At 41.5% G+C, this 24314-nt stretch overlaps 2 long non-coding RNA genes across 2 annotated transcripts in view; both read right to left on the bottom strand.

Annotated features, from left to right (window-relative positions):
- LOC308187527 overlaps positions 1-24314 on the bottom strand; it is a 175008-nt gene that overhangs the window by 78856 nt on the left and 71838 nt on the right. The gene's annotated exons all lie outside the window — the stretch shown is intronic.
- On the bottom strand, positions 3927-7228 carry LOC308187528. The gene is made up of 3 exons (XR_013944765.1): positions 6869-7228; positions 6118-6256; positions 3927-4782 (listed from the first exon to the last, which is right to left on the bottom strand). It is a non-coding gene; the product is annotated as an uncharacterized lncRNA (long non-coding RNA).

The raw sequence follows: 24314 nt of genomic DNA, 5'->3' as shown, positions 1-24314 counted from the left end.
TACATATAGCCAATTTATAACTATCAAGGAAAATTGTTATAGATGGTTACCCACAAAATAATATGCTTTTTCAAAACCAGTAATTTACTGGCTGCTCTGCTACTAAATTCCTTAACTTGTCCCACTAGCTTAGGTCATTTTGCATTCATTTTTTATGTGCTTGGCATCACCTTGGCATTATTCTTCCTTATTTCCTTTTTATGGAAATAAAAATATATCACAGTTTTTTTAAATGCAAAGAATCTGATAAAAATGTTCTTGCATTGAATCTAATATAAGAGAAAGGTTTTTACCAAAGAAACATAATGGTCTGCTTTGGGTTTTAACTATATTACTATTACTAAATCATCCTCCCCACTGAGATGCATGGGATCTTGGGTGCCTATTTCCTTTTGTTCCTGTGATAATGGCCAGCCTACAACTTAATTTGAATTCACTGAACTATTGCTACGTGTCTTAAGTATGTAGTTGCATGCTTGACAGGAGTGAGGACTTCATTACCAATGTCTCTCACCATTAGGGCAAGAAAAGAGTAACTAGTACTCTCCACTGAACTCCAGAGTCCAGTGGAGGACATAGCCAAAGACCAACCTCAAAGCCATTGACTGACTCCCAGCAGCAGATGCCAGAACGTGTATGCAGCTCCTTTGCAAGGCAAAGGTAAGCTTCTGAAAATTACTTTGTGTAGCGAGGCATTTAAAATCAGCTTTTATTGTGGAGCAGCTCTGTACACAGTGAAGACAAAGAAAAAAAAAAAAAGAAAAAAGAAATAAAAAGCAAGCTGTTTGGTGATACGAGTCAAAGGCAGTTTTTCCAAGGCAAGTGGGTGGGCGTAGAAAACATTGCTTGAAATCTTCTGACCCTTTTCCTCCTGCAGCGTGAGCCTGCACCAACGCAAAGCGCAGGCAGGGGAAGGGTTACAGCTTTCCCAGCTGTTCACACAAAAGGACACTTTGCACCTGTTCCCAGTGAATGAAAGTCTGCTTTGTGTAGAGGCAGTTCATCACCCTGCTGGCCTTGGCGTGGGGCCTTGGCGTGGGGCCTTGGCGTGGGGCAGGCTGGCCTGGGCACGCTGGCTGGAACCAGTGCCACGGAGGAAGGAGGAGGCCGGAGGGCAGGCCCCTTGCAGCCCGGCTCCATGAGCTCTAACATGCAAACATGCCCCCACCTGAAGGCTGACGTCACAGCCAGTGCAAACAACAGGGATGGCCAGTTAAGCGTGAGCAAGGCAATATGTACTTTTCTCTTTAATCCCAGCACTGTTTAGTTTACCGTGTTTGCTCAAGGCTGGCATGCTTTACACAGCAGCAGCAAGCTATTATTCTGAAAAACCCACACTGTACTGCACCTGTGTGATTATAAAGCAATGTACTTCGCACTTCCTTTGATGTTGTCTTAGATCTACATCTCCCCAGTTGTGATTTCCCTCAGATGCTGCCATCTGATTTGTGCCAGGCCCTCAGTGGGGGTGGGTGAGCTGTGGGACCATGAGGGGTTGCGCTAGCAGGGCCTCTGGGCTGCCTGGGAATGGCCATCCCTCCAGTGACGCCGTGGTGGCAGAGGCATAAGCCGTGGTCAGAGCAGGGAAAAGATGAAGAGCCAGGCATGTATTTTGATATTGAGACAGAGACAGAGCGAGAATTAAAACCAAAGTCCCATAACTAAAATAGCTGCTTCTCCTTTTCTCATGTCAGCTGGTGACCCAGCACTATAAACACTTCTCCTCCTCAGCACAGGGGTCACAAACAGGGCACGCAGGCCACCCATCTGGGCCAGTGCAGCATCAGCAGGATAGACCCAGATTTCCACTCCATCTTCGCACTCCGACCTTCAGAGTATATCTCCCCCAGCCCCCACTTTAATCCTGGGGTCTTTACTTTGGAGCTTATAATAAAACAATAGACAGTAAAAGAAAATCCCTGTGGGAGCAGCAATTGTGGCTCTATTATAGAAGCTTAAATTCCCCACCTGCCACTTGACCAGTAAAAAGCTTGGATTCCCCACTCCAGACCAGATTATGTAAAACTATTCAAATCCTGAGTGACAGTATTTATGAAGACAGCTGTTGGATTCTCCAGCTGGGGGAGGCAGGGGCAAATGCAGTGGAGTCCAGCAAGAGCTGTCCTGCTATTCACCCTCCCACTGATGCTTACAATACCTTTATTTTTTTCTTTTTTCCAGGTGGAGGAAAATGAATAAATCAGAGAAATGAATAACTCCCAAAACAACAGTTCTCAGAAATATCCTTAAAAAACAGATATTGATTCAGAGACTGTTCTCATTCTCACTTCTCCCTCCGCCTTTCTCTCCCAACCATGTTTGAGTTAGGTTGTTCATCACAAAAAGTGGCAGGAGGTGTGAATTGGTCATTTGTCTACGCCATTCGGCTTAATACATTTCTGTGGAAGGATGCTATCATGTTTTCAGTCAAACAAATGTTTAGCCACTCCCCTTCATCTCACCGAAGCACTGACATTGCCAACAATTGCCATTTCTGGTGGTATTTCAAACTACTGTTTACCAGCAGGGGGTTAAAATACAGCCAAACAAAGTGGTTTCCCGTGGCAGGGGTTACTGTGCGCTGAGAAAGGCTCAAACAAGAATCCCAGCCACTCACCATTACAGTCAATAGTGAAACTCCTGTGGACTCCCCTGCCTGCATTGGGTTCCGAATGCCAACATCACAATTACCAGAGTGATTGGAGAAACCCATCTCTTTACATTTCACTTTTTCAAGATTGAGCAGGACATGATTCTGTTTCTACAGAAGTGAATAAAGACTGTTCTTTTACTGCGAGGTAGACCACGCCGATGAAGTTTTACTGAATGTGCAATATCCATTTGACCTACATCACTTCTGAGATCAGCTCTAACAATATGGCCTATCAGCATTTGATAAAACTTCCAAGACACATAACAAAAATACACATAACAAATCTACTGCAATATGACCTTAATATATTCAGCCTTGTCTTTAGTTCTGATCTGAAGCTTATTTCTTATCTCTGTTGCATTTATACAGTTACATTTTTCGTGTACAGACTGTGGCCTTTAATTTGTTTGGTTTGGCAACAGAGGTACCATAAAATTGTACCAAGAGGAAAGTCACAGGTTTCTTTGCACGAAGGCCGCCCTGTTGCAATCAGTCTAGACTCAAACTCCCTTCTTCTTACACTTCCAGGCTCATGGGCAGCGCAGGGCACAGCCATAGCCTTTGCGCTCCCCCCGCACCTAGATCAGCATCAGTTTTGTCTCATGTAATGACAGTCATTGGAAAGGTAGGTGTCTAACTGAAGCTAGTCATCTAAGCCTCCTAACGACCATGAAGGAGAGATGTGTACCTCCAGAGGAGGATTGCCCCCCTCCCAAGCTTGCTTTTGGAGGAAGGGTGGATGAATTGCCCTCTGGGGCTGCACTCTCCTCATAGGCTACAGAAGGCTAGCTGAGCCCAAATACCTGGCTTTTACATGGCTGAGAGTAGGTAAGGCAAATCTAGACGTAAGAGGTCATCACAACCCTGAAGTTCATGCCAGGATTTCATTTTGCCATAGTGCTGAAAAAATAGAGAAGTTGTTTTCCGTGATGCCCTGTATGCTGTACAACCAGTATCCAAAATAGAAACTGGTGTGGAGATATTGCGCTTTCAATATTTTTTTTGCAATAACTCTTCACTTCCTCCCGTTCTGAACAGACAGAGTTGCACCCCACCCCCACCCCGCATCAGAAAATTAGACCCTCACAGGAGCAAGAATACTGATGTAAAGAAAATTGCCAAAAAGCTTTCATTTAATGAAATAAAATATATAATTTTAAACTTCAGAATTCATGTCACTATATTACTACTTACTTCGTAATGAATGCTCCTTTCTGACTGGTTATTGGCTGTGAATTTTGAGGCAGTGTCTGGGCAAGTGGAACTGATGTACCCCTTAAAATGAAGTGAATAATCCTGATCCAGAAAGACTGTCAGTTTCCTTTGCACAACTGAGGAATATTTGATGGAAATGAGAACGGAAGGCACGCAACTCTTCAAAGAAAAACTTCCTACATATGCTGCTTTATTGCATATAATATGCAATAAATATAAATATAAAAAGTATTTATAGAAAATTATTTGAGCATGTAACAGCTCATAGATGCAGTTTTCAATTATGAATATTTATGCACATGGCAAAAAAAATAGCAGATAGAAAGTGCTTATCCTTCCCTGATTTGCCTCGCCAAAACATACACATTTATTTCTTTGTTTGTCTTTTCTTCCCAAGAAACATCACTGTAATGTATTAAAGGGCTTTACAGAGGAAAGGGAGCAGGAGTCTCCAACAGGCTTCAGCTCTGCCCCACTGATCACCCCCACAGAACTTCCTCTGACAAGGCCAGCACAAGGAGAGAGAAAAGCTAAAGTCTAATTTGAGAGAGGGGTCTTTGGAAGGTTAATCTCCTTGCTGGAGTTGAACGTACCCTCAGAGAGACTTAGCTGCCATTCCCACTGATGCTGCCAGTGGACAAGTTCTGGATAAACACTGGAGCTGTTCTCCCTGCACACATTCAGGACACAGAGTCATCCCCCCAGCACTGACGTCAACAGACTGTCCCAGGCACCTGGCACATCCTGGGATCATGCTCCAACCGGCTGTTAACCCAGCAGATATGTTAAATGAAGTGAACTTGGCAGTTTAAGGTCAGTCCCAGAGATAACATTATCAGAAGAGCCATTTGTTTCCAGTGGGAGCAAACACAGGCATCTATCAGTCTCCTTCTTTCCACAGCTCTTGCCAGAAACTGATAGAAGAAAAAAAAATAAAAAGAAAGAAAGAAAAAAAATAATACCATGACTTCTTGAATCGTGGTTCTTGCTACCTTAATTGATAGTGTTTTGTTTTGTTTTGTTTTTCTTTTTGATTTTACGATATGTCTGGTTATCTGGCCTGTAGTACCAGCAAGGTAGCAATAACTTTAACCAGTAGAGCCTCAGGAAAAACCCAAATCATGTGTGTAAGCTTTCTTTCAGGCTGTAACAGCTTTCCAATCTGGCTGTACCAGCACAGCAATACAGGCACTGTTACCCAGAACATGAAGCTATACAGTTTTCCCCTTTATCAATTCATCTATTCTTTGAACTATTCCAGACTTCAACACAAGCCAAGTTCAGAGAGAGTTCAAGCTTGCTGTGTACACCATGAGGGCTGAAATCTTCGGTTTCCATTTCACAGGAATAGTTGCAGGTTCATAGAGCGGGTAAAAAGCGACACCTAACATTTGTGCCAGCCTGGCAATCGCTCTGTGCTGCTCAGCCTCCCAGCTCTGCTCCGCACAGAGCTGGAGTGGAAATCCATTTGCAGCTAGAAAGGCTTGGCACGTCAAAGGGATGCTGTCAAACTGGCAGGCCTAAAACCTTATCTGTCCTCTCTTGTCTACATTTGTTTGCAAAATCTACATTATCTTTTCAATATAGAAGTGTTTTATTTCCGGGAACAGCTTGGAGTGAATACTTTTCTAGGTCAGTATCAATGTCAGAATCAGTAACTGTCCTAGTCCGGTGAGTACACCAGGGAAGAACAGCACAAAGTGCATGCACGCAAAAAGGGGGAGAGGATGAAGACATCTTAGGGAAGGAACATTTTCATTTGGGCTTGCAGAAATGACAATGAGAAAACAATTTTTTTAAAGTTAGGGAAATTATACGTCATGCACCTTCTCAAATGCAGGCTTCAGATTTTGTATTTAAAAGGAGAGATAATATACTGCTTTAGGTCTTTGACATATTTGTGATAAAATAATGGATCATATAACAGACTTCATGCATTACACTGCAATGCATTCTAAAGGGGGGGATAAACAAACAAACAAAAACTTCATTCCTAGAAATTGAAATGTTTGTGATAAATGGAAGATGAGAGAATTATCACTGAACAGTGCATTCCCAAAATTAATAAGTGCAACACTTTTTAAAATCTTCTTTTGGGTCCAGTTGAGACACCTGCTTCCAAAATAAACTGGTGGCAGGAACAGTAACAGTACTGCTGCTGAATTAACTTATTATTTTCATTCTCTACTTTAAAATATGTTGCATCATTTAATGTTATCATTTTGGTTTTAGCAGATTAGGCGGCTGACCTTTATCACAAGAGCGTGTCCCTTCCTGCTTTCTCAGAGAGCATACGGATCATGGCAGAAGACGTCCATGGGTGGGCTGGGTGAATTCTGCCAGATGGAGGGTACAGCCCTTTATTCTGGGCTTGCAGGAGCTCCCAGCCTGCCAGGGGAAGGTATGCCCTTACCAGGTAGATACAGTGCAAAAATAAGCAGCCAGCAGTTTCATAGAACTTAGCTCACTCTCCTCAGCTCTGACCACTGTAACATGACCACTTGCTCTTCATCATGCTACAAATAGCAAACCAAATCCACCTTGACATTCCTCCATCCTGTGCCTTTCCCCAAGGAAAAAAAAAAAAAAAAAAAGGAACTTTTGAGTGTATTTGGGTGGCAGACTTGCAAAACTGGAAGCTCCCTATGGCAGACCCAGTAACAACTTATTTGCCTGCACAGGACCTAGCAGAATGAGACCCTAAATCTAATTAGCAGCCCCTAGGCATTACAGACAACAGTAATATCACTAATTTAATACAAACGACAATGAGAGGAAGGGACAAGCGATTCACAATACTGACTTCTTTCCATCCACAGATGCTTGGCAGGACTTCAGATCTGAATTTAGGGAGCGTGTAGACTTTGCTGAAATGGCCATTCTTTGTACAAATATGTCCCCAGTCAGCAATAAAAAGAAACAGATGCAGATTAACACTAACAAGTCACATACCCAATGTACTATACATCTAACCTAATGCATGTGAATAGCCTTACTGACCTTACAGCTGTTAAAGAAGCACAGCCAAGTTGTAGGCATTGTCCTCTCTCACAGTGCAAGCTCTCCCCAGAAGTGAGGATTTTGAAGACAAAAGGAACAGCACCCACATAGTAACTGACAGACACCAGAGAAGAGCAAAGTGGGGTAGAGCCATCTTTACATCCCCTAACGAGATCTCAGAATTTTAGACATCTTGTAAACTCTTGTAAACTCTTGCCATCTCAGCTCCCTCTGCTCCCCATGGGGAAATGAAGAGGGGCTAGACTGATTCATGCCATCCTGAAGCCTAAGGGACCTGTGGTGAATCGAGGCAGTTGCAGGACAAAAAGAGCCTGGATGACTTGCTTACACTGATCTCCAATTTTCAGATGACTAATGTCAGGTGAAAACAATCTCACCGTGATGGCCGACTGATTTATCCTGCCTCCTGCAGTGTTGAAAGTGAAGTGGGAGATGAGTAAAATCCCTGCTGTCTGGGGCTGCTAGAGCTGAGTCATTACGGGAAAGTAATTGTGACCTGTAGGCAAACAGACTACCTGCAGTGGGTGTGTAACTTTGGTATTCGGTCTCCTTCCTGCCGCTGATTGTGCAGTAACAGGGCCTGACAGCTCCAGCTAGGACAAGGCTCAAAGCACTTATTGTTGTCTTGATCTTAGTCACTGTCACAGGTGTGACTACTAAATCATTCACACAGATGGGATGGCCCAGCATCTCCAGCAGTTCTAATAATTATGGTTACTATACCTCTATGCATTTTGGAGAAGGGATTCAAAAGCCCACAGAGGGCCAGCCAAAGGCAGAGGTAAAACAGAGTCCATAAACCTATTGTAGCCCTAAAGAGATCAAATAAAATTGTTAAATTTTGTAAATAAACTCTTTTAGGAAAGGAGGAAGGGGAGGGGAGGGGAGGGAGGGGAGGGGAGGGAGGGAAGCTGTGGTAGGTGAAGCATGTGTGTGTTTGCACGTGTCCCTATGGCTTTCTGTAGGAAGTCCCAGAACCTTGCTGCTTCTGTCTGTTTTTGAGCTGCCCTGTTATGTCTTGTGATCAGGTGTTTTTGAGCAGTGTGAACTCACACCACCATTCGTCTGCATCCTCTTGGCATGTACAGAGACTGAGAGTCAATGACCTTCCACGCTACATCCACCGCTCCTCTCAAAGGATCTATTATGTGGCTCAGTGGAAGAGCACAAGCCCGGTTCTGTTTGAGTCAGCATGACTCTTACAGTATAAACACTGCAAAAAAACTCTCCACGTAGCCAGTCTCATTTTGCATTAGTCAGGAAAGGTCAAGGCAAAATTGCAGTCAGGATAAAAGTGGTCAGTGTTTGGAATCAGTCCCACTTGAGACTGATTTCCTGCCCTCCCTTCCCCCTCCTCCCAGAAACCACACTGCCTCCCATTACCTAAATATGGAGTTTTATTGAAAGTTGCTATACATGCCACACACACACGTTTCACATACAGAAATTCCTTGAGTGCCCTATTAAACCATCCACAAAGGTAAGGAGACTCTTAAATGTGCTTGTTCTGCAGCCACCAAGGAAAAACAGAAATTTGAAGGCCAGAGCATGTATTCTTTTCTTTACTGTTTTTATTATGGTGTTGTTTTTTCAGAGAATTACCTCTAAAATTAGTGGCAGCCCCTTCTAGAAATATAGCCAGGCCAAAAGAAGAAACCAAACCGGTGGCTTTCTGCCTAGCACCCAGACCCACTGTTGTGGATTCAAGAGCAATCCAAGCATTCTCAATTTCGGACTGGGAAAATGTACACAAATCTGTCTTGATGTTTTGTTGTTTTGCTGATCAGGCTTAAGTTAAAAAAAAAAAAAAAAAAGTGCACCTACGTTCATCTGAATTAAAATAATTAAAATATCAATCTCTAGAAAGAAAATAGATGCATTTTTGATTAAATAGCAGTCAAAAATGACAGTTCGTCAGCCCTCTCTTTTTAATGGAATATCTGTCAAAGTTAGACATTTGATCTCCCTAGTCCTTTCAGCCCTCTCCTTCCATTTGGCAGCAAATCCTAACTGAAGAACCAAGAAAGAACTTAAGACATACAATGTAAAATACTCCAAGATTTATGGACTTGAAGGCCTGGGAGGCAAAAGACAGCACTAACTTCAGTGTTTCAGCATTGTATATGCCCAATAGATACCCACTACTATCCCAGAGCAGATATTTTCTTCTATAGTGTTAACTGGCAAACATGATTTTCTTGATCCCCGTTACTCCAGCTAGAATACTTTCCATCAGCTTTCTGGATCATCTTCTTGAATATCTAACATACAGTGCTTTCAGAAAGATGAGAGGATGATATAGTTCACCCTTTACTTACCTTTTTTGTTTGTTTGATTGTTTTCTTTTGTTTTCACCTTCCAATAGCAACTCACTGTCCTCTACTCTGCTGGACTATTTCTGGAGTGCTCTGCTCACTGTACATAGATATGATATTATTTTTAAAAATACATATAAATTCTTCAGTACACATTACAATTGAGATTTCTGTAACAGAAGGCTGCTTTTCTCCAACTGAAGTGAGGGGTCATCATGGCTCACATCTTCCCAGTGATCAAGAAGGTGTGAAATCTTCCAGAAATGCAATGCACCATAGCTTTCCACGAGTCAGCCTTGGACCTCTTCATCACTGCTTCATAAGAGGTGCTGTGTTCCTCTTCACAGGGACACAGATGCTGCAGGCAGTAAGAAGACTTAAAATTAAGCCATTTTATTCCAGATAACACCTTTGATTCTCCCTGATTCACAGCCATGTAACCCTTCATCTTCAACTTCCACAACTCCATTGCCATCCTTTGGTTTCGTATCTCCAGTTACCCAAACGATGATTCCAGCTCTGTCTCCCCCATCACCACCGAATATATGTCAGTACAATTGGTATCCTCTCCCACTCTCCGCCATACACTTTCTGCTCCTTATTGCCAGCTTCCTAAAGCTGTTCATCCTGTGTCCTCACCAGCATTTACCCTGGCACTGTTCCGTCACTCTGCAGTGCCTTGAGGTACCCAGCAGGGCAGACACACTTCATGCAGTAACACATTCCTACACATGAATGTGTGAATAAGCTGTTACTCCACAGCAACTGGAAGATGTAACAACATAGTTGGGAGAGAGCTAAAAATTCAAGGTTCCTGTCCCTGGAGGAAAAAATTTGCCAGTCCAGACGGGCCCTGCCCCAAATCTTTCCTCCCCATCTGAGTTGTTCTGCCCCTCCGTGACTGGACACAGACCCCTCACAGCCTGGCTGGGCCCCAGGAGAGAAGTGACAACAGCCATGAGGGACTGAGGGAGAGACACGTCTGAAAAGTCTCTCTGCTGCCTTGCTCAACCTCAATCTCCAGTGTACTGAGTCACAGACTAAATGAAAGGACAAGTTCCTGGTAGACCTGCTGCCTCATCTCCCGCATCACACTCACAATATTGAGCACATACTGATTGCACTCAGCAGAGGATAAAGAGTTCATGCCATGGAAGGGCAGCGAGCAGTGCGAGGCCAGCAAAAGTCTTACAACTGGTTAATATTCTCTGGGCATTTTATATGCAGTGGCAGAGGTTGTGTTGTTCCTACTCAGAGGTAACAGGGATGTGAATGACACCAGCTAGACAGCCAGGAGTTATGATCCACGCAGCCTCAGAAGTGGCGATACTTCCCGGCTCTGTGTCAAGACCTCAGGGAAACTTTTGCTGATCTCTGTGTTGACAGCTTGGAGCCTTTAGGCTCTTTGAGAACTGAAATGGGGTGTGGGAACAAGGAAGCTAAGGTTCTTCATTGTTGCCTTTTACTATTGGACTGGTATCAATTTGCCACCCCCTAATTATAATCCACTCAGCTAATCACAGAGAGTTGCCTACAGGAAGACACCTCTTGTTGCCCTCTTGCTGGAAGACATATCCCAGCTGGCAAGTGTGGCACATCAGGATGCGACATGGCCAAGCCAAACAACAGGGATGCACCTTAGCCAGGGGAGCAAGAGCACCACCCCAGTGAAGTCTGAAAAGTTTCTCCAGAGCTGCAAATAGCACTTCGGAACACCACTCGGGCTTGAACTTGTATGGCTTTGGTTTAAAAATAATAGACCAAGCTAAATAAATAGACTCCACAGTGAATGCAGCAGAAGGTGTAGGAATGTCTGTGTTTGCCTTTCAGACAAGGGCACGTTTACCTTCAGATAAACTTTGTCTGAAGTTTCAGGCACAAGCGTTATTTCCTCTAAGCCTAGGTGTTACAGGACCGTTATTTGCATCATCACTGTGAAACAACGAGAAAAGCCACGGAGGATGCAGACAAGAGCAGAGAAGGAAAGGCAAATGACGTGTAGTGATACAGTGATTCAAAATCTGTGCAGAGGCTAGTTACCAGAGAATGAAATAGTCATAAAACAAAGATAAGACTTTGGAGTTGTGAATACAACCAGAAAAAGTAGTGGATTGTTCAGGTGCAAAAGCATGATTTGGATAGAGTGAATATCAAAGAACAGTTTGCTACCATGTATAGCATGGAACAGAGTATGTCCCTCTGTTTTCTTGGTCTGCTTCCTCACAAATAAATGTTCGAAACCAATGCTAAGGAAAATAGATCCAGCTCCAGGAGAGTAATTTCCTGACTTCTGGAAGTTCAAGAAATTCATTACTCAATAGGTGAGAAAAACGAAAAGAAAAAAAAAATAAGTCTCAGCAATAGAATGCTACTTATAAGAAGAGCTGTACGATTTTAAGAAATTTAGAAGCAGTAAGACAAAACAAACATTTCTGGATACATTTTAAGGAATTTTTGAAAGTATATCTTAGATAAATCTAATAAAATACACATGCCAACATACTGTTTGTTTGGTTTTGTTTGTTTGTTTGTTTGTTTAATACTGAAAAGACAAGCTAGTTCACCTAACTTCTTATAGTGCAAAATAGAGAACTAGCCAGCAATTTATTATCAGGAACTTTACTTCTATTGCTTCTTTTAACATAAATTGCTAGATTATTTAAACAATCTACCTCACAATCTTCAGGGAGTTTAGTTTACAAACTCACATACAATTGCCCCACTGATTTGACATCTAAATGACTTCAGAATAGAATTTAAAAGCATTAACGCTTTGCTTTCTCTTTTTATTCTGTCTTTTTCAAAAGTAATGAACACATAGAGGTAGTTCTCTGTGTAGCAGTCTGACACCCATATTTAACTTCTTTTATTCTGGTGTTCTTAACTTCTTAACATTAGTTAAGGAGTTAAGGAAGTATGCATAGTTTCACAACATATGATATCATATTTTGAAGTATTCCTTAAATAGGTGTGTGTATATATAAGTGTATGCATGCATATATAAGTAATTTCAGTAGCCAGGAGAATTTTCAAAAAATATATATTTAAATTCTTTCTCAATAAAGAGGAAGAAACATGATGAAAAGGACTAAGCTGACACAATTTTGATCTAGGTTTACCACTTCACAATTTTACTATATACAGCACGAGAGGCTACTGGGCAGATTAGAGTGTCAAGAAATATCTCCTTTCACAGGCAACTGTAAAGCATAAATTTGTAACACATAGGGCATATTTTAAAATATGATTTAAGAGATTCTCTGTCTTTTCCAATAAATTTCTGGTGAAGAAATACACACACAAAATTCCATTTCAAATACATCTAAGAAACACCATGCAAAGACATTTTACAAGCTTAAATAAAATGAACTGAAGCCAGGGTACTGTTCTGTCACACTGTACCTCAGCTTCTTTTAAGAAGGGTAGATAAACTGTGTCTTTGACATTCAATTAAGTTCAAGGATGGCAAGCCTCTTGTTTATGATGCAAAGAACTAGGCTGATTTGTCCAGCACAAAAAATGAAAAATAAAAAAGCCGATTCAGCAAAGTTCTTCCTCAGCAAAGAGGAAGGAACATGATAAATGAAGAAAACACCCCAGCCGTACATCAGTACACACAGATTCTGTGCTCAGCCCCCTGCCATTCTCTCACGCATTGGCACTATCTGCAATTTCAGCCATATTCAATAGTAAACTCCACCTATTCTGTATGTCTATGACACAAGGCAGCTGAGCACTTGGCTTAACTAATGAATCTGGTCTCCATCAAAATGGATTATTTCAAATGTAATGAGATGGGGCTCTCAAGTACAGTCTGACATTTAGACCCCAATTTTTGTGTCTGCAGATGTCTGCTAATCCTCTAAGCAGTGGAGCATTATAGTCAAGTCAGGTTTAATGCTCAGTTCTGTGCTCACTCATGTCCTAGGAGACCCAAGACATTCACATAGGCTGGCAGATGTGGCACAGAGCCCGCAGGAGATCCATCTCTTTCTGGAGCCCCAGCATGTCATCCCAGGGCACCTGCTATTACACCAGATACTGGTGTGTGCAGGCAACTGGATCAAGTGTGTAAGCAGTACAGCCACTGAAGTGAAAGAGCTACTCAGCTCACCAGGCAGTGGGAATTTGGTTCAGCTGTGTGAGACCTATGACTCTCTTGTCCAGCAGCTAAAGGCAGGGTGGGTTTCCCTACTCCTTCTCCAAAAGCTCTAGATGGCTATGGTTTGGCATCCAAATTGAACCTAAACTCTATCTTAGGCTGTGATGAATCACTTTCCAGATTATTCCTGCTGCATTGAGCTTATTTCTGTTGACTACACAGGGAGCTTATACACCTGCCCTGCATACAGATACTTTCCTGTACACAGTATATTTAATTTTGAACCTGAGTTGAATCCCATCCTTTACAACTGCAATGAACAGACAGAGCAATCAAACCCTCCCATTGTCAGCACATCTCTATTGTTAATATCAGAAAACTGAGGCAATGCATAAATCATCCAGAGATTTAATTTGAGAGAGAAAGCAAATTTTACTGTAAGGGATGAAGCTGGAACCAATGTACCTCATGGTTTTGTCTGAAATATCAATCTGGGGCAGGTTTACGTAGTCAAGGAGTAGAAGGTTTCCTCATACCCTGGCAAAGAACTTATATTCCATTCTCTCCTCTGCTGGAGGGGATAAGGACCCACATTTTTTACTATTAGGATAGTAACCTAGGAATTTAACCATCATGTGTGCTATTTTTCCTCTCTCTTCCCACACGGAGTTGTTCTTCCCAAAGGAACAGCTCTTTGTATGGATGCATTGAATGCTTATTGATCCTGAGTAAGAGAAGAATTACATTTAGCAGTGTTTGGGGCAGTCAGTTCACAAATGAAAGACCTCTGCTCCAGCTCCTGTGCTCTATCAAGCAGAAAACAGCTTTGAACTTAACTCTGTAGACAGAGAGCTGAAACTTTTGTTTTCATTTGATCTTTTAAATTGCAGGTATATGATTTATAGATAACACAAATCAGCTTCATTGAAACTGCAGACAACACATTATTACAGAATCATAGAATGCCTCGGGTTGGAAGGGACCTTAAAGACCACTCAGTTCCAACCCCCTTGCCATGGGCAGGGATGCACCCACTAGATCAGGTTGGCCAGGGCCCCATCCAGCCTGGCCTTGAACAACTCCAGGAATGGGGCATCCACATCTTCTCTGGGCAACCTGTGCCAGTGCCTCACCACCCTCTGAGTGAAGAATTTCTCCCTAAAGTCTAATCTAAAACTATTCTTTTTTAGTTTAAGACTAAATTATCCTTATCTATACGAGTAAAGAGTCCCTCTCCATCCTTTTTACAATCCCCCTTTAAGTATTGAAAGGCCACTGTCAGGTCTCCCTGGAACTTTCTCTTCTTCAGGCTGAACAGCCCCAGCTCTCTCAGCCTGTCTTCACAGTAGAGGTCCTTCAGCCCTCTGATCATCTTCGTGGCCCTCCTCTGGACCCACTCTAACAGATCCACATCCTTCTTGTGCTGGGAGCTCCAGACCTGGATGCAGCACTCCAGGTGGAGCCTCACAAGGGCAGAGCAGAGGGGAACAATCACCTCCCTTGACCTGTTGGCCACTCCTCTGTTGATGCAGCCCAGGATGCAGTTGGCCTTCTGGGCTGCAAGTGCTCACTGCTGGCTCATGTCAAACTTTTCATCCACCAGAACCCCCAAGTCCTTCTCTGCAGGGCTGCTCTCAATGAGTTCTTCTCCCAGCCTGTGCTCATGTCTGGGATTGCCCCGACCCAAGTGCAGCACCTTGCACTTGGCCTTGTTGAACCTCATGTTTTTCAAATGGGCCCACTTCTCCAGCCTGTCCAGGACCCTTTGAATGGCATCTCTTCCTTCTGTTGTATCAACAGCACCACTCAGCTTAGTGTCGTTTGCAAACTGACTAAGGGGTGCTCAATCCCATTATCTATGTCATTGATGAAGATATTGAAAAGCACTGGTCCCAGGACAGACCCCTGAGGGACACTGCTTGTCACCAGTCTCCATCTGGACATAGAGCCATTGACTACAATGTTATGAATGTGATCTATTCATCATCACTTTAACCTAGTTTTTTTTTCAAATACATTTTGTTTGGCTTAGTTACCATGAAAAAGTAGTTGAAGCAAAATTAAGAAAAGAAAATCAAAATTCTCTACTGGCTGCTGACAGCAGTGTAGTCAACAGGGAGTACTATATGTTAGAGAGATTTCCCATATAAAGACTCAATTCACACATGAAGTGAAGTATAAAACATATTTTTAAAAGTTCCTTTTGAGCCAGCAGCAAGGCAGTATCAACAGCCTGGGATAAAAGATTACCGAGAAAAACAATTACAAAACATTAGAAACATCTTCTTTTCCAGGATAACCACTAGACTCATTTATGATTCATCTGGTAACATGTACCTTTTAAAGATAAGACCCTATTCAAATTATTGGGAGAGACTGGGGAGTGTGAATATTTGTCCACTCAACATATCAAAATAACACCTATAAAATGTAGTGATCTCTTTTCTTTATGCATATGCAGTGAGGCCAAAACACAGTAAGTAAAGCAATTTCACTTGTAAAACAAATGAAAAATGACCTGGTTTTTGTGTGCAATACCTGTATCTTAATTCAAGACATCGTACCATAAATGATATGTTGTCCACAAAAGTAAATTAGTCTTACACAAGTGAGAGTCTTCCACCTGAAAGCTCTCCTTACAATTTCAGTATTCATCAGATGCCATGAGGGGTATGTTTGTCTTTCAGAAAGAACTATGGAAAAGTGTAGAGAAACTACTGAAAAGCTTCAGAAGGAACTACTGGAAAGCACTGCAAAAAGGGTAAGTTTTCAGTGTCAGCAGAGACTGACTTAGAAAATCTAATTTGTTCTCCTGGTTGAGCAACAAATATGTGGGGTACACACACTTTGTGTAGGGAAAGAGTGTAAAGATGCAAATCAAGTGCTGGTTGGAAAACCCAGGAACAGATCTCAAAAGAATAACTTTTGAAGTTATAGTAATATAGACAAAGATACACTGCTATATTTGTAACAAACATTTCTGTCATTTACTTAGTCAAATACTGAAGGGAAGTGAGAAAACAAATAGTGTGCACCTTGCCAAATATTTGATGGCAGATAGAAATTTCATATTTTTCATTTGATGATGAGTGAGTGGATCCTCAGAAAAATAAGGTGGATCATGTTTCCCATAAGTGATCAAGAAACATTCACTAAGATACAGGGTTATGTGACAGAAAAATCCTGGGCTCCATCAATGAGTCCCACTAAGTATTTCCCTGGACCCTGTGACACTGTTGGATTTTTCTGGGGCTTCATTAGTTGCTGATGAACATTTGCATATCGATGTATGATGTACTGACTTTGCCAAGTGCCATTGCATAGCGCTCTTGCAAATGAGACTGTTCATTGCCCTGGCTTGTTGATGAAGGCTTGCAGCACAGTTTGTAAGGGCTTTGTTCCCAGTTTTACACCATTACAATGCAAGTGATTTCTCTAATTGGAATCCCCTTCCTTTAATTGAACTTAATTGTGAAAGCAGTAGCTGTGGTGATCTACAGAGCTGTACAAAGTTTAGGATACTGATTATAATTTTGGCTTTTTAGCAAAGTGTCCAGATCAAGCACATTTTACTGCGGAAAAGGAAGAAAAATAAAGAAATCTAGCTCTTGAAATACCAAAGAAACATTCAACATTCATTTCAAGGTCAAGTGCATATGTGGAAAGCCAGAAAAGGTTCTGCTTTTCATGCCCATTGGCCCCTTTTATAAAATTGCTGCTTTGCATTTGCCCTCTCCTTTTGATGTCTTCGCCTCGATGTTTTGGCTGAAAGCAGGAAGTAGAGCAGTGGGTGAAAGCTCACACACACAGGAAAAAAAAAGTTTAAACATTTTCCATGGTCAGAGGGGGGTTGGGGTTTGCACAGAGGACAGAGAACTGTTTAATTTAAAATGTGGTGAATCCAAAACCGGTCGTGCCCACCTCTAGGCGTAACCAAAACAGAACAAGCACATTAAGTTCAGTTCCACTGAAAGCACAGACTGAGCACAAAATGGAAAAGGGCTACACAGGATGGCGAGGGCTTCAAGTGATGCAGGGAGAAAATTCCACAGGAAAGTATTAGTGTGAACATAAGCCAGCTGTGTTATTTAATGACGGGAGGCAGGTCATCTGTGTGCTCAACATTTTATATGTTTTCTTGTAACGGCCAAGCATTCCATTCAGGCAATATTCACAGTTTGCAGAACCACTCACATGGCTGCAGATTTTCAGTGAAAAGCCATAAAAGCAGTGTGGTTCTCGCTTTGCAATAAGCTCAGCTGTTCTTTGTTTCTTGTTTGCTTGCACTGTACGTCTCTGTTGCAGTTTCATGTTCTTTTAATTTGATAGGTTCTGATTAACCACAAAACTTAAGAAATACAGCTGGAACAGGCACACAGCTCATTTTGATACCTCGAATCCCCTTGACACTCAACAGGCCTGCAGAAACTCCTACAAGAGACATCTTCTGAAAAAAACACTGCTCAGTGGCCCACAGATACTGTCCAGACTCCGTACTCCTCTCTCTTCCATTTACAACACTTAGCATGTACAAAGACCAGAAACCAAACTCATCCCCCAGCTAGGACTGGTTTCTCCAAAGGCAAATCGCTGGCTGTGTTGGCACTGACTTCGTTTTCCTGTCCACCTTCCCTCTGTTGCCTGATAAAGATAGAGGTTTGGCTGCAGGCTGATAAGCATGTGAGAACATAAGGAAATCTCATAATTTGGGGACGTCAGCTGAATTAATGCACACGCTTGCTTCAGCCATAATCTGTCTGCTCTGCCGTGAGCCAGGGGTGTCACTGCTCACTCTGTGGTGTTCAGACAGACAGAAAAGGTACAACCTGTCCTAGGTCACACTCAACTCTGAATGCAGCACTGTCTGCATCCACACCTGGTGGATGCCATGGCAATCATAGCCTGAGTAGAAAAGAAATACTGTGTAGCTGCAAACCTTCTTTGTGTTATGACCTCTTTTTTTCAGGTGCTTGCTTCTATGATAAACAGCTGCTCACGGGGTTTTTCCAGACAAGGTCGTTGTCCAAAAGCTAAGCTGTTATTTTCAAAACTAGGCCAAATAAATAAATAAATAAATAAATAAATTGCAGAATTATTATTTGAAATATGGGAGGAGTCCAAGAGTTGGACTCGATGATCCTTGTGGGTTCCTTCCCACTTGGGATATTCTGTGATTCAACAGTAAATACCCCTTCCTCACAATAAAAAATTACCCAGTCTCTATTTGACTAATTTTATAGCTGAACTGGCTGATGCTTATTTCTCAGCATGTTTAGGTAACACATACTTAAGCCCCTAAACTGAACCTCAAAAGCCTAAGGTATACATTGAAAAGAAAAATTTATGAACTGTATACTGGCAACAGTAAGAACATAGATACCAAAAGAAGAGCTCTGATAAAGCAGCAGACATGGTACTCCAATAAATATGCCCCTGGTGTAGTGACCCAACCCATACTGGGATGCAAACCAGTGGCCACCAGTAGACATTTGGCAGAGCCTGGAAACACCAAAGTCCAAGTCTGTGCATGCATTGGGTCATGACTGCAACAAAACTGAGAGAAATGCCTGTGTGTAGAGCTGCAGTGCTGATCAAAGCCTGCAGAACACTTAATTTCTTAATTCCGAAGAGCTGCAGAGGTTAAGGGAGGCCCCTTCCCAGGCTGGAACACCCCCTGCCCAAGGGTGGCAACCCACGGCAGGCACTCCTGCAGGTGGAGTCCAGCAGGGTCTGAGCTGGTGGTTTTAAGGTGCACCCGCAAGCACAGTACACAATATTTCTCCAATTCTTTCTAAATAAAATGTTGAAAGACCTTTGTCAACACAAGGGAGAGGGACGAAAAAAAGCCACAGAAAGTAAATCTGGGCCCTGAATATCTCTTGGTAGCTGGAAGGCACGTAGGAAATGGTTCATTCAGTTCCCAAGTTTGAGAGGAATAGTCCAATCAGCATTCAGGAACAGTTGTGTGTTTGCATGTGTGCACGTGGCATTAAAACATGGCGTGTGGAACCTGCATTTTTCTATTTAATATCATATCATCAAATTTCCACTCTAAAAGTTACAGGATGTTGTGTATGCATGTTAGTGGAGATATTTAACTCTTCTTGCTTGTCGGCTGGAATGCACACGTGCTGGAAGCAGTAAAGAATTGCTGAGGATCTGACAAGGTTAGGGAACTTTAACTGACCTAATTAGTTACAATACTGCCCCCTCCCCCCCTTTTTTATTTCCTTCCCAAGGACACATCACCTCAGGGAAGGTTCTCTGATTAATAAGTTCTCCCAGCTTCAGAGATACAGAGATTGTATTTCTAGCTGAAAGCCTGAGTTACTAGGGAGGCTGGAACTGAGACTTGTTTCAGCTTGTAAATCACAGGGCTATGTGCCATGGGCCAGGCTCTGTTTTGATTTGGTACAGTGTAAAGAGATCCCTATCACAGTGCCCCATATAAACATCCAAAAAGATCACGTTTCTAACCTCACATCAAGGAGCAGATGTAATTTTCCATGATTCATTTATGGGTTAAAAAAGTCAATAGGAGTGTTACAAAATGTTCAGTTCAGTTCAAAAATAACTACTAGCTATACATTAAGCAACCCTCCAAATACATGATAACTTCTGGGAATGTCAACCCAGAAGAGTACAGGATGGTTGGTAAATTGCATCTGTGTCAAAAATAACGAGTGTGTTTGTTGAGCAAGGTCATTACAGTAGTTCAAAACTTGTGGTCGGCAGCAGCATGCTGGATGTTGCTGAGTCTGCAATTTCATGGCAATACAAATATCAACAGACTGGCCAAGTAGCGCAGAGTCAGTTTTTGCAACTGAGCACTGAAGGATATGTTCAGGACTCTGATTTATTAGAAACTTCATCAACAGTTGAGTTAGGATTTCCCCATATAACCTTTTGAAGTGTAAATGTGCATGAAATTATACCACATTGCAAATCCAATATGTTTTATCCAAAGCTTTGCATGTGATTTTGATTTAAAAATGCACAAGTCTGAACACATTATTTAGAATGTTTGTTTGTGGGTTTTTTTTCCAGCTGGAGGTACACTCAGATCCAAGTACATCAAAAGATAAAGTAGCTTCACTAAAATTTCTCCAGGGAAAAGACCCAGTAATTCCAACTATTGAGAGAAACTGGTAATTAACATGAGATGAGGTGTATTTGGCAGCAGCAGAGAACTTTCCTGGCCCTCTATCATATCTGTATATCTCACAGGCATTGCTGAACTTTATTACAACAACCTTACAGAGAATGGCCTTATTTTGCTAGCATAGTGCATGCTTTAAGTGTACAAGAACTGATAAAAAGTTCTCCAAAATTATCAAGCAATGAGTTTAGGGGATGATGAAGGAGAACAGCATCTTATGTTTAATTCCACATGCAGAAAAGAATAGAATCTGCTCAATTACTGATTGTGCAGTATTCATCCATCTGTAGCTAAATAGTAGTAAAACTGTAGGAAGTTTTACATCTACCCAGGAGTCATCACAGGAGCATCTTTCTCACACCTCAACCCTTTGCTCCCTTGATCCTCTGGAAAAATCCAGGAGATACAGAATTGGACTTTTTAAAGTTGATATAGAATTAAAAGGTGTTTTCTCTATAATTAGATATAGATGACTATATATGAAATGATTTTAAATTAAACAATATTCTTTAGGTGAATGTCATTTGTATTGTAATCTTTGAAGCTTCTGTAGAATCTTATACATTTCCATTCTATTTTGATTTTTCCACAGAAGTATGCCCAACCCCAAATAGCAAATTCCCCTATTTCCATAAAATGTATGTTTCTGACATTCATTACCACCACATCAGTGTCTCTCCTAAGTGTCAGTCAAGTGATTAATATCTTTTCTTTCAGTTCCTTACTCTGCTGCCTGCCTGTTATAGATTCTTCAACCACCTGAGCTTATTTTAAGGGATTCTCAGATGAATGGGTACCCTAACAAACATAAGTGCAAGTAAAAATCTAAGTGCAGTATGCCTTCCCCCATGGTCTAGGCCATGAGCTTTTGAAGGCTTGAGGGGTGGCTAGAAAGAGCTGAAAGACAGGCAGAGACTGGAGGGAGTCTCTGTGGGCTGGTGATAGGGCTGGTAGGGATGTCTGTCCTGCTCATGGGACCTACACTCACAGCAACAGTGTACCATTGTCTATTCAGACTGGATCATTTAGCTTACTAAGTAAAACTGCCAGACAAGATTTGCTGTTTTTCGGTTATTTTTTTTTTCCTGCCAGCGTATAGAGAATAGCTCTGTCCTCACTGAACCACAAACAGTACCACCCAAGGACGATGCCGAGGAAACTTGATATATAGGAAGGAAAAAAAAAAAAGTTTCAAGTTTCAAGACTTTTAATTTGAGGCTGAGACAATTTTCAGGAGTATGAATTACCATTGAGTTAAGAAGGGAGCTGGAAGCAAAAGGACATCAGTGGTCGAAACAAAAAATGTCATTCTGACATTGCTCTTAGTTTATGGGTTTGGAATTGTTTTTTTTTTTGTTGTTTTTGTTTTTTTGTTTTTATTCCATTTTAAAAGCTAAGCATGAAAGTTCTTCTTCAAACAGTCAGCCATCTGGCCCTTGCTGGATTTTAATCCAGCTCCTGAAATCTGATCTGAATTCATATAGGCAACAGTGTCCTTTGAAGTTAGCAAGCACATAAACACAAAAGCTTTATCAGTAGAACCATTCATACAGCAGCAAGCAATTGCAGGGTAGATTCATCCAGACACAGCCTGTCCCCACACAAAAGCCATACCCAACAAAGCATCAGTTTTGAGGATGGATTCCCACTCGCCAAGCACACGCAGTCCCCAGCTACTCATGTGATGTGTTGGGTGCTAAATAAGAACAAGAGTGGGCCTGACCCCACGGCCTCCAGGACAAGCTGCAGGGCTTTTACGCAGACGGCTGTGGCCTGAATAGCTCGCTGGCTATATAGAAACAGCAGTGCACTAAAGCTTTAAGAAGAGCTAAAAACAAGGTTCTTGTTGTGTTGCTCAATAGCTGCACAGTGCCAAGGAGCCTGGCAGGGTCTGCTTCACAGGAAGGGTCAGGTCAAACGGATCTGTGGTGTGTAATTTTAGACCTCTGCCCGGCACAACATAGCAACGGCTTCTTCTAGCTGGCTCTTCTGGGAGACACCCTAACCACAACGTCCTTCCTACATCCCCAAATAACAGCAGTTTCTGTAAGCATTAACATAGTTCAGAATGTCTAAATAATAATATGAAGTCATATATAATAATATAGAATGACAAAAAATGTCCAAACGCCTTATGCCATTAGGAAACCTGCAGGTTTCCCCTAAGTCTTCCAAACATTATTGAGCAGCTGGACAACCCTCAGCTCTTCTTGCTTCATCTTCAAGCTCCCACTTAGCCTGTCAGGGTTGTCATCTGCTTGAGACATTCTCAGATGAAGCAATTAGCTCAACATCCTTATTTCCATCCCCATCTCCATTTTTCGAGCTATTCCACCATCACTGGACATGTCACTGTATAAAGAAGAGAGTCACAACTTCATTAAACCGCAAAGCTGTTTAGATCCCTGCTGTCTGAGAACAATATTTCCTATCTTGTCTGGGCATGGCATAATTTATGTGAAATTGTGGCAGCTCCAGGATCATATCGTGTTGGATTTTCATACAGCTTTGTTTGTCTTCCTGTGTAATTGCAATTTCCCAGCAATTGCAATATGTTTCTAACATGGCAGGCATTCTTATATCTAGATTTCTCCTGAAAACATTGTCAGCAGGTGATAACTCATGATTCGTTAGTGCAGTTCTGCAATTTTGCTGTTCCCATCTCAAATCACAATCTGATTCAGCAATATTCTATAAGGTACTTTATTATTTTGATAATATTCTCCAACTGCTTGATGGGAAATAATAGGGACTAGTGGTTACTCATCTAAAGTTGTATTTCTTTCCAAATGACCTAAATTCAATTTAATGTCAGACATGAACTTTTCATGAAACCTCTGTCTAGCTACCCAGACTTGTATATGTATGACAGTACCACCTCTTAAATGTATCTCAGGAAAATGAGAACAGCTTAGGACAACGCCAAGATTCATTTTATATCTAGCTAACAAACAAATTGGTAATTATATTTTTTTTCAATAGATCAATAGCTTTTTTGCCAACAAGTAGGCCCCTTTGCTTTATTTGGACTATATTTCTGCCATAGACATCATCTAAATAGTTTCCAGTCTCTCACTGTAATTTTAAAACCAATATAAAGCATATCCAGCCCTGCACATGGCTTTTTCCCATTATTAAATGAGTTTCATATGACACGTTAACATATTTTTCTGTTGCACATTGGTAATTACAAGATGTGCTAAAAAGAAAGTCCTGTCTAGGATTAACACGAAGTTGATCAAAAGATCTGAGAATACACTGACCTGGGCAGCTTTTCCTGGAAGAACTTTGTCTCAATGACATCTCCTATAATCATTTCTGTGAGACTTGAAGAGGATATTATAAACTTGACATGCTCAAAATACAACTCTGCAGTTTCCCTAAAGGCACTTAAATACATCTATCTGTTGAAACCAAGTCTCCCAAGTCTGTATTCAGTTTGTACTTGAAGAAAGTAACCTCTATATCCATGACAGAGGTTTACCAGGCCCTTTTGGCAAAGACAAAAGAGAATTGTAGACATTTTTACCTAAACTCTTACCAAAGTAAATGTCTTATATATATATATATGACATATTATATATATGACATATTGTATATATGACATATTATATATATATATATACACATATAATGTCTTATATATGTATGTATAGATAATTACATATAATTGCAATAGCTGTTTCGGAATAATGTTCCAATATTGTCTTTGAAGTTTTCCAGGGCCAAGTTCCTTTTTTTTTTTATTCCATATTGCCACCTTTCAAGAAAGTCTTGAACTGACTCCAGTTTCTCAAAACCTATCCTCTGCCCCACAACTCTGCCCCACAGCAATTAGATACCTCTGCA

This window comes from Anser brachyrhynchus, assembly GCF_964034855.1.
Source record: "Anser brachyrhynchus genome assembly, chromosome: 1".
Lineage (NCBI taxonomy): Eukaryota > Metazoa > Chordata > Aves > Anseriformes > Anatidae > Anser > Anser brachyrhynchus.
Note: the sequence above shows the minus strand (reverse complement) of the source record. Positions and strands in the feature narration are given on the sequence as shown.